The 23,151-nt window shown below is 45.2% G+C and overlaps 1 pseudogene; it reads left to right on the top strand.

Annotated features, from left to right (window-relative positions):
* The window catches only part of LOC111140100, a 69,822-nt pseudogene extending 46,917 nt beyond the window's left edge, over window positions 1-22,905 (top strand).
* Window positions 22,906-23,151: the final 246 nt, after the last annotated feature.

Below are 23,151 nucleotides of genomic sequence, written 5' to 3'. Positions count from 1 at the left end.
CTGTAATTTCACTGGTGTAATCCAAATCAATAATGCCGGTGTGGACTAATACTCCCTTTGAGGTGAGGCCAGATCGTCCCAAAAGTAACCCAGTGGTTCCCTTTGGTAAAGGGCCAAAAATTATTTGGAATTTTAGTGGGAAGCTTGGAAGGCTTTAAGAGATGATCTTTGGGAATGGGGATATCTAATCCGGCACTACATAAATTTAAAATGGTACCTTTGTCTGAAAGCTGGGTGCTAAGGGTGAATTGGCCCCCTTGTTTTGTGGAGTTGAATGCTTGCCCCAAAATAAGTTTCCCTGAAGGGGAGAATCCATCCTTGTGAAATTTGGAACGACATTGATTTGTCCAATGAATTCCTTCTTTACATTTAGGACAGAGATCTGGTGGCTCATGTCTTGCATTTCGCAGGGAGAATTTTCCTTGTTGCCTACATTGAGCTTTAGGATGCTGTGTCTGCCCACAGTTGAAACACTGTCCTTTAAATTTTCCTGTGGTCAGAGCAGCCATTGCTTGAGCTAACAAATCAGCTTTATAGGTCTCTGTTCCCACTCCTTGGCATAGCTTAATATGGTCTGTTAATGTTTCCTTGCCTTTAAAGGGTGCGATCAGTTTTTTACAATCAGCCTTGGCTTTTTCATATGCCAGTAGCTGAAGAATTGTATCAGCAGCTTCGAGATTAATTTATCTTTTAATACTTCTTGTAATCCTGCAATAAAATCAGTATAGGGTTCTTTAGGACCCTGTACCACTTTTTGAAAAGAAGAGCACTTCTCTCCTTGGGATTCTGTTCTCCCCCAGGCTCTCAAACAACAACGTTGGAGCTGCTCAATAGCTTGATCATTCATTAGTACTTGATCTTGCACCCAGGCCCATGGCCCAATGCCCGTGAGCTGCTCCATGGAAACAGGAACATTATTAGCTGTGTTATGGGCAGCTGCTGTTTCTGCATGATCTTGCCACCATGTTAAATTTTAAAAACTCACTTGAAGATAAGACTGTTTTTGCTAGTAATAACCCATCAATCGGAATAAGTTGATTTTCTTCTCAGATGCCTTGAATGATTCCCATTGTATATGGGGAATTAACTCCATAGTTTTGTACTGCCTGTTTTAATTCCTTGAATAACTTGAAGGGAAATGGCTCATGCATGGCCTCATAGATACCATGAGGGTTGTTGGGATCATGTCCTGGAGTGACATGTTCTCTAACAGTAACTAGGAAATTAAAATGTAAGGCATCTAAGTCTTCTGCTTGCTTTGCTTCAGTGAGGCCTTTTTGAATGGCTGATAGCATGATTTTTCATCCTTTTCACTAAATGGCGCCTTCTTGTAGGATGGTGGAGCCAATGGTGATGATGCCACTTGCCCTGGCACAATAACAATTCTTCCCTCCTTTTGTTCTGTTACTGGAGTTGGGGGGGGTAGGAAATTCCTCCTTTATATATTCCTTTATGATGACTTTAGTAATTTCCCTCCAGGATGGCATGTTCAGGTTCCTCTTTTTTAGTTTCTCCTGAAACTCATTATCGCTTTCCAAATCAGGGGTTTATGAGGGCTCCAGGCTCTCTGCTTCTGGGAACTCAGACCGAGTGGGGTGATACCACACCCTGCACACACATGTGCATACACAGGCACACGCACACACACCCTGCCCCTTTCAGCTTACTCATCAAACAAAGGGAAATGAGGTCATATGTTCTGGGTAACACTTACGATGTTTCTGGGTCTGACTCTATTTAGTTTATTAACCACATTGATCTTCTAACATGGATGGGTAGCAATTTTTTGTTTGAAAAGCACTGTTTTAGACAACAGATCCTGTTTACTCTTTTAAAACTCTGTGGGTCAGTTTTCCTTGGACAATCTGGGCTTGTAGGTAATTTTGTCCTTTAGTGTGTTTCTGTGTTGAGTTACTGCCTTGAGTCACCAACAGTATGTGCTTTTTTACAGGTGTCTGCTGATATGGAAACATGAACGAGGTGGGGGGACATGTTTGTACAGCTTTAGCACCGACTGCAGTCAAGGCAGCAGTAAGCTTTGTCAGTGGATATGAAGAGAAGATATGATATCTGTCTGCTTCTGTGAGCTCAGAACTGGGCTGCATGACATCACACACACATACACACACACACATCCTCCTGCTTTGAGCTTACTCATCAAGGAAATGGAAATGAGTTAATACACTTAGAATATCACTTAGGCTGCTTCAGGGTGTAAGTAACTGAAGACCAACTCCATTTGGCTTATTTTTTAAAAAGATTTTATTTATTTATTTGACAGAGATCACAAGTAGGCAGAGAGGCAGGCAGAGAGAGAGAGAGGAGGAAGCAGGGTCCCTGCAGAGCAGAGAGCCTGATGCGGGACTCGATCCCAGGACCCTGAGATCATGACGTGAGCTGAAGGCAGAGGCTTAACTCACTGAGCCACCCAGGTGCCCCTTGGCTTATTTTTTAAAAAAGATTTATTTATTTGAGAGAGAGTGGGGGAGAGGGGCAGAGGGAGAGAGAATCCTGGAACAGCCCCTTGCTGAGAAGGTGCCTGATGTAGAGCTCAATCTCAGGACCCCGAGGTCATGACCTGAGCTGAAACCAAGAGTTGGCCTCTCAAATGATGAGCCTACTAGGTACCCCTCCATTTGGTTTAAATGGTAAAGACATTTATTAACTCACAAGATACTCATTGAGAGGTAGAGCAGACTCCAATGCCCACAGTGTCTTGGCATGGCCTTGGGATTTAAGCTCCTTCCACTACTTCTCATTCTCATAAGTCTAGTTCCACTTATAGTTGCTTTAATTGATATATTTCTGAATCCACATTGATGTTTCCTGTAGGTGTGCATTCAGTGACTTCTTGCTCCTTAATCACTTTTAAAAAGTGACAGCTAAACTTCATCCTCCTCTTTTTTAAGGATTTTATTTATTTGACACAGAGAGAGAGATCACAAGTAGGCAGAGAGGCAGGCAGAGAGGGGGGAAGCAGGCTCCCCACTGAGCAGAGAGCCCGATGTGGGGCTCGATCCCAGGACCCTTCGGCTCGTGACCTGAGCCGAAGGCAGAGGCTTAACCCACTGAGCCACCCAGGTGCCCTAAACTTCTTCCTCTTCTTAGTAAATCGTGGTTTTTTACTTCCATTCTCTCTAGCAAGAGGCCAACTTGTCACTTCAACATCATCACAGTGTTCTGTTGGAATGTGTAGGCTTTTGTCAGGCAATTGGGATTTCATCTGTTCTATCATTTCTTGCAAATTCTGAATCTGCTTGTTTTCTGCTGAAGGGAGCTGAGCATCTTCAGTACTCCTCTGCTCCTGCTGGTGTTGAAGATGGTCCACTTTCTGCTTCTGCTCTTGTAAGGACTGAAGCAGTGCTACCTTCCCCTGGTCCTGGTTGTCAATGATCTGTTGCTCTTTTATTTCCCTCTCAAGGTCATCTTTTAACCCCTTGAGTTGAAGGACCTTACACTCTAGTTCTACAGTCTCATCTAGGATTTTAGGTCAACCACAGGGACAGTGTGACTCTGTTGTTTCAGGAGCTCCAGGTCTTTGTTCACAGGAGGATTTTTGTTGGGCAACCAGGCTTTCATCTGTTCTATTATGTCTTGCAAATCCTGAATCTGCTCGTCTTTTACTGAAGGGAGCTGAGCATGTTTAACATTCATCTCCTGTCAGTAGGAAGATGGTCTACTTTCTGCTTCTGCTCTTGTAAAGATTGCAGCAGTCCTATCTTCCCCTGCTGCTGGTTGTCAATGATCTTCGGTTGTTCTTTTACTTCCTCCTTGAGATCCTCTTCTTTAAAATTTTATTTATGTATTAGAGAGAGAGAGAACAAGCAGGGGGAGTAGCAGGCAGAGAGAGAGGGAGAAGCAGGCTCCTTGCTGAGCAGGGACCCTGACACGGGGCTTGATCCCAGGACCCTGGTATCGCAACCTGAGCCAACAGCAGTTGCTTAACCTACGGAGCTACCCAGGCACCCCAAGATCATGTTTTAACTCCTTGAGTTGAAATATCTCACACTCGAGTTCAATGATCTTGACTAGGATTTTAGGGTCAACCGCAGGGACAGTGAGACTCTGTTGTCTTAGCCACTCCAGGTCTGCATTCACATGGGGATTTTTGTTTGTCCTGGATGGGGGACACATGTCTTTGTCCTCCAAGGATGGCTGTAAAATGTCATTGCTTCTTAAGGTTCCGGTCGACTTACTGAATTCCTCCTGAAGCTCTGGCCTTTCTCTAAGTTCTTTGATGTACACGTCTTGCTCTCTGACACATTGTGTCAATTGCTTCTGCTCCTCCAAAGCAGAGGACAGCAGTTCCTTCATTTCTTGATGTTGGCTTCCATCTGCTCAGTCCTCTTTCGGAGGTGTAGTATTTCCAGGTCTTTCTCTTGACAGAGTTGAATGAAAGCGCATGCTCTACCAGTGACCATTCTTTGAGAATTCGCTCAGACTTGTTTGTCTCTTCCAACAGCTTCTTTTCAGCCCGACACAATTTTGCCATTAACTGCCCTTTCTCTATTTTTAAAGACCTCACAGCAATGTTGTTTTCCAGAGAATCCTCGTTGTTGCACAGAACAGATTCCTCCAGCTGATGTCCTACATCTTGGAGCTCCCGGACCAACTTTTGCTTTTCTGCTCGGAGATCCGAAGCAATGTTGTTCACACTGTTGTTTAGCCACTGCATTTGTGTAAGTTGTTGCTTCAACCTTCTGAGCTCAGTTTCCCTTTCCTGAAGTAAGTCATCTTTCACATTCCCGGCAGAGTCTTGGTTTTGCAGGTCTTCCATCCGTCGTCGATAGTCCATTAGTTGTTTGCAGTGCCAGTCAGTGAGGCCTGCTAGTTTCTGCTGGTGGACGTTTTGCAACACAGCCACTTCCAGCTGATGTTCATCCATCTCCCGCATCCGCCACTGCTCTAGGTCCCTAGCAGTTCCTTCATTTCTTGATGTTGGCTTCCATCTGCTCAATCCTCTTTTGGAGGTGTAGTATCTCCAGGTCTTTCTCTTGACCAAGTTGAACGAAAGGCGCATGCTGTACCAGTGACCATTCTTTGAGACTTCACTCAGACTTGTTTGTCTCTTCCAACAGCTTCTTTTTGGCCCCACACAGTTTTGCTAGTAACTGTCCTTTCCCTATTTTTAAAGCCCTCACAGCAATCTTGTTTTCCAGAGAATCCTCATTGTTCCACAGAATAGATTCTTCCAGCTGATGTCTTACATCTTAGAGCTCCAAAAGCAACTTTTGGTGTTTTGCTCTGCAATCAGAAGCAACATTGATTAAACTGTCGTTCAGCTGCTGCGTCTCTGCAAGTTGTTGCTTCAACTTCTGAGCTCAGTTTCCCTTTCTTGAAGGAAGTCATCTTTCACGTTCCCAGCAGAGTCTTGATTTTGCAGGTCTTCCACCCATTTTTGATACTCGATTAGTTGCTCGCAGTGCCTCTCTTTGACATCTGCCAGTTTCTCCTGATGGGCATTCTGCAATAGCACCGTGCCAAGCTGATGTTGTCATCCATCCCCCTCACTCAGTGCTGTTCTATCCCTGGTGCTCTTCAGTTTCCAGACTGTATTTGAGTCTAATCTATTCAGTCCCTGAGATGACGACTGGGACAAGTTCTTCTAGTATGTCACTTCTGCCTCCAGTGTTAGGATCTCATTTGGAGAGTCTGTTGATGTCTTGCTCTGCCCAGTTGACATGAGCAAAGTCCATGTCATTGCCATGGAAAGTTCCTTTCCTCAGCACATTTTGGGTGAAATTGAAGGTGTGGCCCAGGAAAGAAGGCTCACTGCCATCTGCTCCCCCAGCAAATGGCCTAGGCCAAAGCCCTGGCCACCAACCCAGAGAGAAATCTTTGCAGGTCAAAAAACTGACCTGGCCCACTGTGGAAAAGCATCTAGCTTTTTCTTGTGGGAGCTTCAGTCCATTTGGTCCTTGTTCTGCCACAAACCAGACCTGTCTCCTTTCCTGTGAGTGAGCATAGTTATACCTGTTCTTACTTGTTAACAGAGCGGGTGAGAGATCAAATCAGGGAATAGCTACAAAAGGCCTTTGTGTCATATCACTATCACCCAGCCTTGCACATCTCTAAACTGTACTGAAGACACTGTCACGATGACCATAAAATCTTTGTGATCGTCAATACGGCAGACACAGGGGCTCTAGGGCTCACAATCCCAATGGCAGGGTCTTCCACACATGCAGAGGACATGTCTACAAGGGTTTCCTTTCTTTCTTCTTCTTCTTCTTCTTTTTTTTTTTAATCAGAAGCCCTGTTTGTAACAGCAAAGGATAAGAAGCCAGGGGCCCATCCTTCACCAGGGCCCTGGTGACATCAAGTACTTGGCTGGCAGCGGCAGCAGGCGCAATCAGCTGGGGACGCGGGCGTGAGACAGGCGGTCGCTGCATTCCCTCTGAATATATTTTTAACATTTTGAACCAGGTGGGCACCTTCACAAATGAAACATTTCGGGAAGGAATAGGGCAAATGTTCATTTACCTTTGATCTCCAGAAGGTGGTCTCCATCCCAGCCCTAAATTTAAAACTTTACAACGACATTCTGTCTTCAGTAGAAATGCCTTTATCAGCTACCTGACAGAATGGACTTGAGGAAAATATTCTGAGACACAGAGACAAGCTATTGCTCAGTGAGGTCGGAAATCATCCCTGCACAGCCCGCCCCAGGAGAAGAGCAAGAGAGGACTCTGCTGCTCTTCTTCGGGGTCAGCGATTTATATGTGGACTCATGGGAGAAATAGGGACTTCTCTTCCCTTTTTTTTCCTTTTGTTTCTTTTTAATTTAAAGCTGCTGCAACCAAAGTAAGTAGAATCTATTTAATGATGTAATGGTAGAATTTATGATTTATAAATAAAACGCCTTGTGGAGCACCTGGGTTGCTCAGTCAGTTAAGCGTCTGCCTTTGGCTCAGGTCAGGAACTCAGGGTCCTGAGATCAAGCCCCATATGGTTCCCTGCTCAGCTGGGAGCCTGCTTTTCCCTCTCCCTCTGCCCCTCCCACTCATGCTCTCCCTTGGAATAAATAAATAAAATCTCTAAAAATTAAAATGTCCCATGATTGATACATAGGAAAGACAAGTATTTTACATCAAAACATCAGATCTTATTGTTCCTCTTCGAAATATGCTTTTGCGTGGCTAGGTACAAACTACTTAGGGCTCAGATAAAACTCAAAATGCAAGATCGTGATGAAATAATATTTTCAAATCACAAAATGGGGCCAATAAATGTCGAAGCAAATAAATAAAGACCACTACATCTGACCCTGTTTCCTTCATCTCCATCCTCTGTGGGTAAAAGCCTCTATGGTTATAAAATGGCCTCACAGTCTGCAGGAGGGGAAGGCACAAGCAAATGTTGCTGAATAAATGGACTTGTTCAGCTCCAGGGTGGAGAGCTGGGGTAAAGGAGACAGGAAATATAAAAGAGGGGGAAAGGAAGATAACATCTGTGTTCTAAAGTCCTGTTGCTTAAAGTAGAACTATCTTAAGAACGAAATTTGAGTAGCATTTAGAAATGTACTGCAATGTGATACAGGAGTTCTATGTGTATTGATTCTCCTAATAAATAATTTGAGCTTGTACTTTACAGGTTATCTTGCATTTTGTTTCTAGGAAATCATTTTTATTTTATGTTATAGAATATTGTCCACAACAGAATGGATATTGAAACAAAAACTATAAAGATGCTACGAGAGTGCTTCCCTATGTGGGAAGCACTCTCCTAGTGTGCTGCAGTCTGGAGATACCAGCCCAGGCAGGGGAAGAAGGAAGGCAGGCCACTGACACGCTGCCTGGGGCACCCAGCTCCCATGGCTCCAAGGTGGGTCCCCTCCTCTGGTTAGGAAAGCTGCCTCAGGAGCCCAGGAGGGAGGCTTCAGGCTTCTTAGGCAGGCCTGGCATCATCTTCCTAAAGCCTTAGTTCACCCTCATCTCAAAGTAAGGTCCATGTCCTTATTGTCAGGGACCACCACTTTAAACTGTCTTTGCATTTCTTTTTTTTTAAATATTTTATTTATTTATTTGACACAGAGAGAGAGAGATCACAAGGAGAGAGGCAGGCCAAAAGAGAGGGAGAAGCAGGCTCCCCACTGATTAGAGAGCCCGATGTGGGGCCCGATCCCAGGATCCTGAGATCATGACCCAAGCCGAAGGCAGAGGCTTAACCCACTGGGCCACCCAGGTGCCCCTTGTCTTTGCATTTCTTACAGCATCTACCCATAGCCTCCATCTTTAGGGCCAGGATTCCCTGCATGCCCAAGCACTTGGGGTCATTTGGCTAATTTCTCAATGTGATTGGGAATGAGTCACCCTCCCCTCTCAAATCCTTCCACTGCTTGCTAGAAGCTGCAGAGCTTAATAGTGTTACTATCATTTTACTAAGGTCGAGAAAATAATTCCTTACTTAACAGACAGTTCACAGTAAAACATAAATGGCTCTTAAACATATAAAATGATCTTGAACTTTACCCCCAAAATGAGAGGAATATAAAATAAAGTTACCATAAGGTACCATATTTCACACATCAGATTAACAATACTGAAAAGGTTCCTAATATACTGTGTTGGTGAGGATGTTGGGAAATGAGCACTTTCATATGCCACTGGAGAGAGTGAACATTGGAACTCTCTCTTTTGAAGAAGGAATCCCTAAATGCTTGGGCCTCTGGGATGATGAGGGGACATTGGGAGGGAGGTATCACTTGCGTCTGTGAATTTCGGTTGTCTTCCTCTCCCTCTCCTTAGACAGTCTTACAAAATGCTAGATGGAAGGGTCCTGCCCGTATCCAAGGCTTACTGCAAACTTGGAAGGGAGGAAAGGAGGCAGGGGAGGCGAGGTCAGTAGGTTCTAGCCGAGTTCTCAGGAACCAGGTCAAGGAGGACAATCAGCTACCTCCAGTGGTCAACAGAGGCACATTTCATGCTCCACTACAAATCTCAGCAGCAGACTCAGCCATCTATCTTGGTGCTCACAGACACGGCCCCTCATCTGCCTCCCCCCAACCCCAGCAGCCATTTCTTCTCTGTCTTTGCTCATGTGCCTAACTCCTTTCCCAGGACTCCACAGAACACAGAACCTCACCTCATACCTCTCCTGGAAGACCTGCCACCATTTATTCCCTCAGCAAACTCACTGGCAAGAGCCAGTCAGACAACTCTGTTCAACCACAAGTTCTGTGTCCATAGAAAAGGAGATCCAGGATTGTTTGCTAATAATTTTTCCTAAAACTCACGAATGAGTAAGCATTTCCCCTGGCTCTGAATCACATACCAGTCCTTCCACATCCCTTAAGCAGGTCATAGTGGGAAAACCAGGAACCAATAAACACAACAGCTACAACCTAGAAAATGCTGCAGTAGCCTAAACTCTGATCTACACAACCTGGAAAATGCTGTGGTTGCCTAAACTCTCCCCAGTCTACTGTACAATAAACCAAAGTTTTAGTGTTCTAAGCCAGGGAACTGAAGCCCAGATTAACACTGAAGGTCTTCTGGCAGCTAGGAGTGGACCTCAAGATAAGGAGAAATAGTAGAAGGAGACTGGATACCTAGAAGCATGCCAAGTTATTGCGGGCCTGGAGCCTGCTCTGCCCCTCATTGGATATCCTGTGAATTAATAAATGTCCTTAACATTTATACCAAATGGAGCGGCACCTGGGTGGCTCAGTCTGCCAACTCTTCGTTTAGGTCCAGGTCATGATCTCAGGATCCTGGAATCGAGCCCATGTTGGACTCTGCTTATTGGAGTCTGCTTCAGGATTCTCTCTCTCCCTCTGGCCCTTCCCCCCACCCCCGTTCACTCTCTAAATAAATATTTTTAAACAAAGTAATAAACTGAGGGAAGAAGGCAAGACAGTGCACTGGTAGAGGACCTCGTTTCATCTGGTCCCTTGAATTTAACTAGATAACTATCAAATCATTCTGAACACCTATGAATTCAACCTGGGACAAAAGGAAAGAATTATTGGAATTGTACAGATAGAAAAGTGACCACTTTTTGCAATGTGGGAGGTGCAGAGAAATGAATCTTCAGGGATATGTGGGAAGATCCTCTGTGCAGAGAGGGAACCTGTGTAAGCCGGCCACAGGAAAGTGAGGTAGCCCTAAAGCATAAAATCAGAACCTTTAGAAATCTGCTCCAGTGAGAGATGTCCTTACTCAGGCGGTGAGGTGGGGCAGAATCCAAGGTGGGACAGTGTGGTCTCAGGACACCTGGGGTCACAGAAGCATGGGGTGTCTGAGCCGGCAGAGTTCCCAGGCATTGGAGTGGGGAAATTGGATAGGGTCGGGGAGCAGAGGAGGGGGTTCTGGACAGCGTTTGCCATAATCCGCAAACTGTGGCTAGGTTGGGCAGTAGCTGTTGTGGGCATGCCCTGCATAGGACAGAAAGAGCGGTGACCTCTGCCTTCTCCCAGGAGGACTAGGGCAGGCACGAGCCACAGGAGACTGCAAAGTCTGGCACACACAAAAGTGAAGGTTGCTTATCCCTAACAGTTTACTGAAAAGAGTGGACCGAGATCTTTCAGCTCTGGGGCTGGAAATCAGGGCACAGGCATTTTTATTTTCATCCTATAAAGTGGCCCACAAAGCCTTCAGGGAACAAGAGCGGCACAGAGCAACCAGAAGCAGTTTACACTGAGCCTGGCCCCCTGGCAAGGGGTGGCACAACTCCCCCCAGGCAGAGATACCTGAGAATCGCACAGCAGGCCCCTTCCCCAGAAAACACCTGGAAGAACAGGTGAACACCCAACTTGAGGAGCACACAGGAGTGCAAAGTTCCAACACTAGGGGAAAACAGTAAATAGAATTCAAGGGTTTTTTCATGATTTATCTTTCAGTCTAAAATTTTTCCTTTCCGTTTTTTTCTTTTTTCCCTTCCAATTAGTTTCTTATTTTATCAACTCCTTTTTTTTCAACTCTTCTGTCTTTTTAAATTTTCATTTTCTATATTTACATTTTTTAGATATCTTCTTCATTTTTAGCTTCCTTTCACTGTATTCAGTGTTATGTTTGTATATATGTAACTTTGGTGATTTTACACTTTTGGGATTTGGTGGGGGGTTTTTTGTTTGTTTGTTTTTTGTCAGAGAAAGAGAGAGAGAGAGAGAACACATGCACAAGCAGAGAGAGAAGCAGGCTCCCTGCAGAGCAATGAGCCCGATCTGGGACTCGATCCCAGGACCCTGGGATCATGGCCTGAGCCAAAGGCAGCGGCTTAACTGACTGAGCCATCCAGTCATCCCAGATTTGGTGTCTTTTAACAACCCGGTACCTCCTGGAGGTTTGACCACCTGGGAGATTATATTCTCTTTTCACCCCCCCCCACTCCCCATCCCCACATTTATTTTTTCTTTAGTTTTTGGTTTCTGACCTCTTTGAATTGCACTAGTGTGCTTTTTTTTTTTTTTTTTTTTGCTTGGGTCATGGTTGACATTTTTTTATTTTCCTCTCTTGTTCATCGATTCTTCTCTGGGCAAAATGAATGGGAGGAGGAATTCACAACAAAAGAAAGAACCAGAGGAAATACTCTCTGCCACAGATCTAATCCATAAGTAAAATGTCAAAGCTGGAATTTGGAATAACGATTATAAGGTTACTAGCTGGGCTTGAAAAAAAACATAAAAGACACTAGAAAGATCTCTTAGTGCAGAAATAACATGTAATCAGGCTGAAATTAAAAATGCTTTAACTGAGATGCAGTCTAAAATGGACTCTAACAGCTGCAGTACATGAGGCAGAAGACAGAGGAAATGACATAGAAGACAAGTGGATGGAAAGGAAGGAAGCTGAGGACAAAAGAGAAAAGCAACTAATGGACCATGAGGGGAGGCTTCAAGAAATTAGCAAAACCAAATGTGAAACAATATTAGAATTGTGGTCCCTGAGGAGATAGAGAGAGAGATACACACACAGAATATATTTAAACAAATCATAGCTGGAAACTTCCCTCATCTGGGGAAGGATGCAGGCATACAAGTTCAAGACCTAGAGAGGACCCCTTTCAAAATCAATGAAAATAGATCAATACTGCAACAGATAGTAGTGAAGCCTGCAAATTTTCAGAGACAAAGAGAAAATCCTGAAAGCATCTCAAGACAAAAGGTTCCTAACCTACAGGTGTGGCAACATAACCTATCCACAGGCTGGCAGCAGACCTATCCACAGAGAACTGGGAAGCCAGAAAGGGCTGGCAGATATCTTTGGGGTAATAAATGAGAAAAAAATACAGCGAAGAATACTTTATCTGGCAAGGCTGTCATTCAGAATGGAAAGAGAGATAAAGGGCTTTCTGGACAAAGAGAAACTGAATGCCAGCCCTGTAAAAAAAATATTAGAGGGGATCTTCAAAGCGAGGAGAGAGCCCAAAAGTAAGAGAGACTGGGAAGAAACAGAGACAATCTACAGAAATACGGACTTTAGAGGTAATACAAAGGCACTCAATTCATATCTCTCAGTAGTTACTCTGAATGTAAATGGGATAAATGCTCCAATCAAAAGACATAGGGTGGGACACTTGGGGGGCTCAGTCAGTTAAGCTGCTGCCTTCAGCTCAGGTCATGATCCCAGGATCCTGGGATCAAGCCCCCCATCAGACTCCTTGCTTGGCAGGAAGCCTGCTTCTCTCTGCCTCTGCCTGCCACTCTGCCTGCTTGTGCACTCGCTATCTCTCTCTCTCTCTCTCTCTGACAAATAAATAAATAATTAATTAATTAATTAAAAAAAAAGACACAGGGTATCAGACTGGATATGCTATCTACAAGAGACTCATTTTAGACCTAAAGACATCTCCAGATTGAAAGTGAGGGGGTAGGGATCTACTTGTCAGGCTAATAAACCTCAAAAGAAAGCTGGGGTAGCAATCCTCATATCAGACAAATTAGATTTTAAACCAAAGACTGTAGTAAGGGATGAAGAAGGATGCTATAGCATGCTTAAAGGGTCTATACCCAACAAAAAGGTCTAAGAATTACAAATATTTGTGCTCCTACCTTGGGAGTAGCCAATTAATTAAGCCAATTAATAACCAAATTAAAGAAACACTTTGATAATAATACAATAATCATAGGGGACTTCAACATCCCACTCAGAATGGACAGATCATCTAAGCAGAGGGTCAACAAGGAAACAAGGGCTCTGAATGACACACTGGATCAGAGGGACTTAACAGACATATACTTACAGAATATTCTATCCTAAAGCCACAGAATACACATTCTTCTCCAGTGCACATGGAACGTTCTCCAGAATAGATCACATATTGAGTCATAAATCAGGTCTCAACTGATACCAAAAGACTTGGATTATTCCCTGCATATTTTCAGACCACAATGCTTTGAAACTGGAACTTGATCACAAGATGACATTTGGAAGAAACTCAAAGACTTGGAGACTAAAGAGCATCCTACTGAAGAATGAATGGCTCAGCTAGGAATTTAAGGAAGAATGTTAAAAATTCATGGAAATGAATGAAAATGAAAACACAGGTGTTCAAAACCTTTGGGATATAGCAAAGGTGGTCCTAAGAGGAAAGTACATAGCAATGCAAAACTTTATCAAAAAATAAGAAGGACGCCTGGGTGGCTCAGTGGGTTAAACCTCTGCCTTCGACTTAGGTCATGATCTCAGGGTCCTGGAATCAAGTCCTGCATCGGGCTCTCTGCTTGGCAGGGAGCCTGCTTCCTCCTCCTCTCTCTCTCTTTGCCTGCCTCTCTGCCCACTTGTGATCTCTTCTGTCAAATAAATAAATAAAATCTTTAAAAAAAAAATAAGAAAACTCTCAAATACACAAGCTATCCTAACACCCAAAGGAGCTGGGAAAAGAGGAGCGAATAAAGCCTAACCCAAGCAGAAGAGAAATTGCAAAGATTAGAGCAGAAATCAATGAAATAGAAACCAGAAGTACAGTAGAACAGATCAATGAAACTAGGAGCTGGTTTTGAAATTAATAAGATTGAAGAACCCCCAGCCAGACTTATCCAAAAGAAAGGGGAAAGGACCCAGAATAATATCATGAATGAAAGAGGAGAGGTCACGACCAACACCAAGGAAATACAAACAATTTTAAGAACATACTATGAGCAACTACATGACAACAAATTAGGTAATCCAGAAGAAACAGATGCATTCCTGGAAACTTACAAACTACCAAAATTGAATAGGGAAGAAATAGAAAATCTGAACAGACCCATAACCAGCAAGGAAGCTGAAGCAGTAATCAAAAATCTCCCAGCACACAAGAGTCCAGGGCCAGATGGCTTCCCAGGGGAATTCTACCAAACATTTAAAGAAAAACTAACACCTATTCTGAGGGTGTTTCAAAAAGACAGAAGTGGAAGGAATACTTTCCTGCTTGTTCTGTAAGGCCAGCATGACCTTGATCCCCAAACCGGACCAAGACCCCACGGAAGTAACATTGAAAGGACTACTCACCACAACCAAGTAGGATTTATTCCTGGGATGTACGGGTGGTTCAACATTCACAAATCAAACCAACATAACACATCACATTAATAAAAGAAAGGACAAGAACCATATGATCCTCTCACTTGATGCAGAAAAAGCATTGGACAATATGCAGCATCCTTTCTGGATTAAAATTCACAGTGTAGGGATAGAGGGAACATACCTCAATAACATAAAAGCCATCTATGAAAAGCCCACAGTGAGTATCATTCTCAGTGGGGAAAAACTGAGAACTTTTCCCCTAAGGTCAGGAACATGACAGGGATGCCCACTCTCACCATAGTTGTTCAACTAGAAGTCCTAGTCTCAGCAATCAGACAACAAAAAGAAATAAAAGGCATCCAAATGGGCAAAGAAGTCAAACTCACTCTTTGCAGATGACATGATGCTTTATGGGGAAAACCCAAAAGACACCAGCCCCAAATTGCTAGCACTCATACAAGAATTCAGCAACATGGCAGAATACAAAACTCAATGCACAGAAATCAGCTGCATTTCTATACACTAACAATGAGACAGAAGAAAGAGAAATGAAGGAATTGATCCCATCCACAAATGCACCAAAACCCATGTAAAAGGTTGCCATGGATCTGAATAATGTTGAAGTACTTAGGGAAAAAACAAAACATTTAAGAACATGAATTCTGAATATTTTTTCGCAGTCTTGCCCATTCATTTTCTTAGTGCATCCATTTTTCTAATTAGCACTTTTTGTGTTCTCTATACAAAATATTTGCATACCCCAAGGTTGTCAAGTTATTTTCTCTTGTTTTCATATAAAAGTTTTATGGTTCTAACTTTTCTTTTCTTTTTTTTACATTTATTTATTTGAGAGAGAGCGTGCAGGAGGAGGGGCAGAAGATAAGAATTTCAAGCAGACTCCCCACTGAGTGCAGAGCCTGACACAGCGCTTGACTCCAGATGGGGCTCCACATGGGGCTTCACACGGGGCTCAATCTTATAATGCTGATACCACAATCTGAGCCAAAATCAAGAGTCGGACCCCTAAGGGACTGAACGAACCAGGTGCCCCTGGTGCAAAGTTTTATATTTAGGTTTATGATCTATCCCATATTAATGCCCGTGTACAGAATGAGGTTGGGGTCAAGGTCCATTTTGTTTCCGCTTGAATACCCAGTTTACCCAGAATTATTCACCAAAAAGATTTCCCTTTTCCCCACTAAATGGATTTGACATGACACTCTGGGCAAAAGTCAATTGACAGTACTTGCTGTGATTGCTCTATTTTTGGACTCTATTCTGTTTCACTGATCTATCTTTACCCCAAAGACTTTGATTACTGTGGCTTTACTATAAGTCTTAAAAGTAAGTGGGAATAAGCAGTGTAAGTTCTTCAAATGTGTTCTTTTAAAGACTTTTTTGGCCATCCTAGTCCCTTTGCATTTCCATATAAATTTTAGAATCAACTTGTTCATATCTTCTAGAAAAAAAAAAAAGATGGCTAGGGGTGCTTTGGTGGCTAAGTCAGAAAAGCATCTGGCCTCAGCTTGGTCGTGATCCTGAGGCCTCAGATCAAGCTTTACCTGAGGCTTCCTCCTGGGGGAGGCAGGACAGGGGGAGGAGGGCCTGCTTCTCCCTCACCTTCTGCTTCTGCTCTTGGTCCCTATCCCTTTCTCTATCTCTCAAATAAAATCTTTTAAAAATAATAAAAATAAAAATGTTTAAAAGATGGCTAGGATTTTGACTGGGATTGCATTGCTTGCATGAATCAAGTCGTGGGAAACAGCGATCTCAATGACATCAAATCTTCCGAGGCATGAACAAAGCATATCTCCCAATTATTTCGGTCTTCTTGAATTCCTCTCAACAATGTTTTATAGTTTTCTGCGTAAGGCTGTTTCATATCTTCCATGAGATTTATTCACAGCCAGTTTGCGTTGTTGTTGTTGTTGTTGTTGTAAGTAGGCTCCGCACCCAGCATGGAGCCCAGTGCAGGGACTGAACTCACAACCCTGAGTTCAAGACCTGAGATCAAAAGTCAGATGATTCATCCACTGAGCCACCCAGTCACCCCAACCAGTTTATGTTTTAGATGCTCCTGCAAAATATTTTAAATTTTCATTCTCCTTTCCATGTACGTTTATCATGCATCTGTCTGACAAAGATTTCCTATCCAGAATACATAATAAACTCCAAAAAGTCAAAACCGAAAACAACACTGACAACAATGGGCAAAAGACTTGAACAGACAGTCCCCCAAAGATGTAGGAATGCCCACTACACACACGAAAAGGTGCCTAACTCGGATCATTCGTCACCAGGCAAATGCAATGTGAAAGCATAATGAGATGCTATTTCACCCTCACAGACAACACAGAATTTTAACAAAGATGCTGAGCAACTGGAGTGTCACTAGATTGCTGGTGGGAAGTGTAAACTGATCAACCACTTCGGAAACTAGGCCAGCACTTCGATATATCCCCACCCTGTGAGTAAGCAATCCCACTAAGCAAGTTCAGGAGAAATTTAAGATTTCTGTAAGAAAGTTTATTGTAGCCTATTCACAATGACCAAAAACTTGGATACAATGAAATGTCTAATCATCAGATGAACAGATCAATAAATCATGGTACATGCAAACTACATATGAAGAAGCAAACTATCTTTACACTGACAAAGACTTTCTCCTTGACCAAACTCTAGCCAATGTCCACTGTGCCCTCTTCTCAACTAGGCCTCAACTTTGACTTATCACACACAGACTTCACCAAACACTAACTCAGCAGGGAGCCTGCTTCCCTTTCCCTCTCTGCCTGCTTCTCTGCCTACTTGTGATCTCTGTCAAGTAAGTAAATAATCTTTAAGAAAAAAAAAAAATGTAACTAATGAGAATTTGTACTGGTCACACAAGCATGCTTAAAGATCACCTTGAGAAAAACACGTACTAGCAGCAGGCCTCTGTTGGAGAGGATGATATACATCCTTGAAGCCAAGCCACTGGGGATGCCAGGCCCACTCACGGTAGGACACCCCAGGGGTTTCCTTTTTCGTTGCCTCCCCAGCCTCAAAGAAAGCCTGCTGTTAGAATAATCCCTTTAAGTGCACTTGCTCAACTACAAATTCCCTGCTGCTTGACCAGGCACCCCCTACTCTTCTTTTTGTTTACCTATAAGACTTGTCGATCAACGCTTGACTCACATTCCTTCTTGTTTACTCACAAGACCTATGACTATTATATATACTTCTTCTCCTTTGTTGGTTGTTATCTTGTATCTCATAAATACAGTCCTACTAGCTATTGTCCCGGCTCCCTCTCTCTTACAGCTGACTTGTTTGTGCCTCATTCTTCTCCTGTGCACCGTTGGGAAGTGGCAGCAAAGAAAGATTTCTTGGAATTTCTTGAATTTGTAGCAATTCTAAGAATAACCATTGCGGGGGCACCTGGGTGGCTCAGTGGGTTAAAGCCTCTGCCTTTGGCTCAGGTCATGATCTCAGGGTCCTGGGGTCGAGCCCCGTGTCGGGCTCTCTGCTCAGTGGGGAGCTTGCTTCCCTTCCTCTCTCTCTGCCTGCCTCTCTGCCTACTTGTAATCTCTGTCTGTCACATAAATAGATAAAATCTTAAAAAAAAAAAATAACCGTTGCGGCACTCATAATAATGCATATTTGATTTCCCCCACGCTCGCCCTCACAGAGTATAATGTTTCTATACAGTTAGTTTTTTTGTGGTTCCTTTGTTTCAAATACTTTCTTGCTGCCCCTGTTAAGAGTTTATCTTTGAATTATCATAGCGGCAATGATAAGCGAAATGTCAACCTAGAGAGTCCAAATGAGTTGCTCCTGTCACTCAGCAATGCCATGGCTGGAGCCCATTACCCTCGTGGTTCTCCACCAGACAGGGCACTTCCCTGACAGGGGCCCTTTGGAAATGTGGAAAGTGCCTGGGGCTGTCATAGTGACCAAGGGAGCACCACTGACATCTGAAGGAGCCAACTGCACAAGACATCTGCAACGTTCACAATTTCTCCGGCCCCAGATGCCTCTGGTGACCCACTAAGAAATACCACATAAGGCCCAATGAAGCCACACAGAGATGTTCTGGGGGAACCGAGGCTGGGCTCAAGGTTTATTTACACCCAGAGAAGATCGTCAATTAAAAAAAAAAACTGGGGTGCCTGGGTGGCTCAGTGGGTTAAGTCTCTGCCTTCGGCTCAGGTCATGGTCTCAAGGTCCTAGGATCGAGCCCCATATCGGGCTCTTCACTTGGCAGGAAGCCTGCTTCCCCTTGTCTCTCTGCCTGCCTCTCTGCCTACTTGTGATCTCTCTCTCTGTGTCAAATAATAAATAAAATCTTTAAAAAAAAGAAAGAAAGAAATATGGGGCTATCTCATAATATCCCTGAGGAAGAATTAAACTGTGGTCTTGAGAGGGATAGAAATTAAGAACAAGAAAAACAGAAGCCATGAGATTCTCTTGCTCTCAAATATTATATACATATATATGTGCATATAAAAATATATATACACACTCTGTAAATTTTAGTTGTTAGATATATAAATGACATACATATTTTTACATATCTATGTCTCCTAATTCCTCTGTCTCCTGCCACAGTCTGTCAAATCACCTTTTCTCTATACATCAGCTTCACCCTTTTCTTGTGTAAGGCAGAATTCTTGCTTCACAGAAACTGATTCTGACTGAATTTAACAGAAAAAGAATTTATTGAAAGGCTATTAGGAAGGCAAAAGAACAAGACAAAACATGAAAAAAACAATAGGCATAAAGAGAAGCTAGAGGGGCACCTGGGTGGCTCAGTGGGTTAAAGCCTCTGCCTTCAGCTCAGGTCATGATCCCAGAGTCCTGGGATCGAACCCCACGTCAGGCTCTCTGCTCAGCGGGGAGCCTGCTTCCTCCTCTCTCTCTCTCTGCCTGCTTCTCCGCCTACTTGTGATATCTCACTCTGTCAAATAAATAAATAAAATGTTTAAAAAAAAAAAAAAAAGAGAGAGACGCTAGAGAGCCAGAGACCACCAACATTCCATTGCAGACTGAGCCCGGTAAGGACGCCACTGCTTCCGCTCCTGCGAACCCACCGTCTCAGCTTGTCCACCCTCCCCACCTGCTGGTACCAGGCACCACCTGCACAGTCTCTATGTCACCTGTAGCAAGCTTGTGAGCTTCTGTTATGGAAATTTACAACTGTATATAATACACGCACATACTACATGCACTCAAGCACACAAACATGATATAAACATAGAGATAGATACACATACACACACCCAAGGAGAGAGAATGGTATAAGGAACTCCCATCACTAATTTAAATAATTCTCAACACACTGCCCATCCCCATAGCCCCCATAACATTTTAAAGCAAATATCTTTTTTTTTTTTTAAAGATTTTATCTGTCTATTTGACAGAGAGAGATCACAAGTAGGCAGAGAGGCAGGCAGAGAGAGAGGAGGAAGCAGGCTCCCCACCAAGCAGAGAGCCTGATGCGGGACTTGATCCCAGGACCCTGAGATCATGACCCGAGCCGAAGGCAGTGGCCCAACCCACTGAGCCACCGAGGCGCCCCTTGAAACAAATATCTTCATCCTATCATTTGACCCACAGCTACTTCAACATGTGTCTCCAGAACAGGGTTTCCCAACCTTGGCATTCCCCACATCTTGGGCCCCATCGTTCTTTGCTGGGGGCCCTGTCCTGAGCTTACTGATGCTTAGCAGCACCCCTGGTCTCCACACACCAGATGCAGAGAGTGTCTGCCTCACTCCTGTTCCTGACCACCGAATATGTCCTAGACGTTGCCAAACATCTCCTAGGGAACAAAACTGCCCTTGGTGGACACACACATAGATATACCCACTAAACTATCATCACTCTTTAAACATTTCAAAATAATTTCTCAATATCATGACATGTCAAGTCACAGTTCAAATTGATCTGATTACCTCATAAATTTTTTTACTCTCTGTATTTGTTAAATCCTGAGTGAGAGTAAGACCCATACCTTGCCATTGGTTAACAGGTCTCACAAGCCTCTTTTAATTACAGTCCTCACTTTCTCCCTTCTCTTTCTTTAGCCTTGCAATTTATTTTCCTAAGACGGCAGGTCCTGTAAGGGTGCCTGGGTGGCTCAGTTTGGCTAAGCGTCTGACTCTTGTTATCAGCTCAGGTCCTGATCTCAGGGTCCTGGGATCCAGCCTCTTGTTGGGCTCCCTGATCATCAGGGAGCCTGCTTCTCCCTCTCCCTCTGCTGTTCCCCCTGCTTATGCTCTCTGGCTCGATCTGATAAATACATAAAATTTATAAACAAAAGAAAACAAAAGAAAAAACTCCATAACTTTTTAAAAATTTTTAAATTTATTTTATTTTTTTTAAAGATTTTATTTATTTCTTTGACAGAGACAGATCAGAAGTAGGCAGAGAGGCAGGCAGAGAGAGCAGAGGAAGCAGGCTCTGTGCTGAGCAGAGAGCCCAATGCGGGCCTCAATCCCAGGACCCTGGGATCACGACCTGAGCCGAAGGCAGAGGCTTTAACCTACTGAGCCACCCAGGCGCCCCAATCCACCACTTTCTGACAAGAGCTAAGGGTGTAACACATTACCCCAAACGTGCAGATCACGATATCCCAGACCCTGAAGGGCAGAGCCCTGCTAAATGTCATCGAACGTTAGTTCGTGGGTTCTCCCAATCTCGCTGAATGGTTTTTCAGATAATGGAAAGCCCAGTGCCAAAAAAGCTGTCCTGAAATGCATCTAGATGGTAAACATGCTTGGTCCTTGTACCCTGGGGCCTATCCCAGAGGGCTCTGACTCGGTGAGTCTAGAGTAGGACATAAGCATCTGTCTTTTCTTTAAAAAATCCCCACAGGGGGCGCCTGGGTGGCTCAGTGGGTTAAGGCCTCTGCCTTTGGCTCAGGTCATGATCCCAGGGTCCTGGGATGGAGCCCCGCATAGGGCTCTCTGCTCAGCAGGGAGCCTGCTTCCCCCCCTCTCTCTGCCTGCCTCTCTGCTTACTTGTGATCTCTCACACTGTCAAATGAACAAAATCTTAAAAAAAAGAAAAGAAAAGAAAAAGAAAACAAACAAAAGTCCTTCATGCTTTTCTGGTTTGCACTGAGTTGGGTACAACTATTTAGTCTCTGCAATTCCAAACCCAAACTTCCCCTACAATGTTTAGGCTGCAGACACAGGAAGGCATTGGAAACTGAGACAGAGAAGAGCAGAGAAATTATAAAAACTATCCCAGAGAAAACCGGCTGCAGCGCGAGGCTGGCTCCCAGGGTGGGCAGTGACGGAGGTGGTGGGAGCGAGGCTGGGGCCCTGCCTGAGGACCAGGCAGGGAAGGTGTGGCCACAGAGGGGGCGGTAGCTCGGGAAGCGCTGGTCCCGAGGCCTTACAGAACCCCAGTGGCCTCCTGGGCCTCACCTCCTGGCGTTGCTAGCAACTCTGAGCCTGGCGAAGAAGAGCGGTCCGGGCTGCAGGTGGACCGTATGGTGTGTGGGGACATGTCGAGCGGCGAGCCCTACAGTCTTCACCTGCAAGGCCTGCAAGAACTTCTTCAAGGGGAGCATCCACAGCAACCGCAGCTACACCTGCTGGTCCAACCGTCACTGCCAGATCGACCAGCATCACCTGTGCCAATACTGCCTCCTGAAAAGGTGCTTCCGCGTGGGAATGAGCAAGGAGTCGGTGCAGCGCCGCCGCATCCCGCACTCGCTGCCCGGCGCCTTGGCTGCCTCCCAGGGCAGCGCCCCCCTGGCTCAGCGCTGGCGGCGGCGGGCGGAGACCACTTCCCGGGGCAGCCAGTGTCGGAGCTGATCGCGCAGCTGCTACAAGCCGAGCCCTACACCGCCGCGTCCAGGCGCTTCTGTGCCGAGCGTTTGGCGCCACTGGCGGCGGGGCGGCGCGGCGCTGGGCACCTACAAACGTGCGCGAGCTGGCGGCGCCGCTGCTCTTCAGCACCCTGGAGTGGGCGCGCCACGCCCCCTTCTTTCCGGAGCTGCCTGTGGCGGGCCAGCGGCACTGCTGCGCCTCGGCTGGAGCGAGCTCTTCCAGCTGATCGCTGCGCAGGCGGCACTGCCCCTGCACAGGGCGCAGCTCCTGGCCGCCGCCCGCCTGCACGCTGCGCCCTTCACGGACCAGGTGCGCGCCTTCCAGGAGCAGGTGGACAAGCTGGGCCTGCAGGTGGACTCGGATGCCTCAAGGCCATCGCCCTCTTCACGCCTGACGACTGTGGCCTCTCCGACCCAGCGCAGGTGGAAAGCCTGCAGGAGAAGGCGCAGGTGGCCCTCACGGAGTATGTGCGGGCCCAGTACCGTCCCAGCCCCAGCGCTTTGGGCGTCTGCTGCTGTGGCTCCCGGCCCTGGGCGCCCTCCCAGCTGTTCTTCATGCTCCTGGTGGGCATGACGCCCACGAAGCTGCTGATCGGAGACATGCTGCTGTCAGCAAGTACCTTCAATGGGCCCTAGGCTCTGGCCAGTGACTTCCCCGGCCGGCCTCGCCAGGGCTGGGTCTGCACACCTCAAGGGACTCGGATGCTTCCGCCTCCCATGGGGCTCCCAAGCGGAGGACCTTGGCTTCTCTCCTCAGACTCCTATTTTTTTTTTTTTAAAGACTGTGAAATATTTGTCTCCTCTGTTTGTTTCTTTAAATGATCACGAAACCAAAGAGAGTGTCAGGCTCCAGCCTCGGCCTCCCCAGAACTCCTGGCCAGA

This window comes from Enhydra lutris, unplaced genomic scaffold (genome assembly GCF_002288905.1).
Source record: "Enhydra lutris kenyoni isolate GAN:26980312 unplaced genomic scaffold, ASM228890v2 scaffoldscaffold164, whole genome shotgun sequence".
Taxonomy (NCBI): Eukaryota; Metazoa; Chordata; class Mammalia; order Carnivora; family Mustelidae; genus Enhydra; species Enhydra lutris.
The sequence above is the reverse complement of the archived record's forward strand: the minus strand, read 5'-3'. Positions and strand labels throughout refer to the sequence as shown.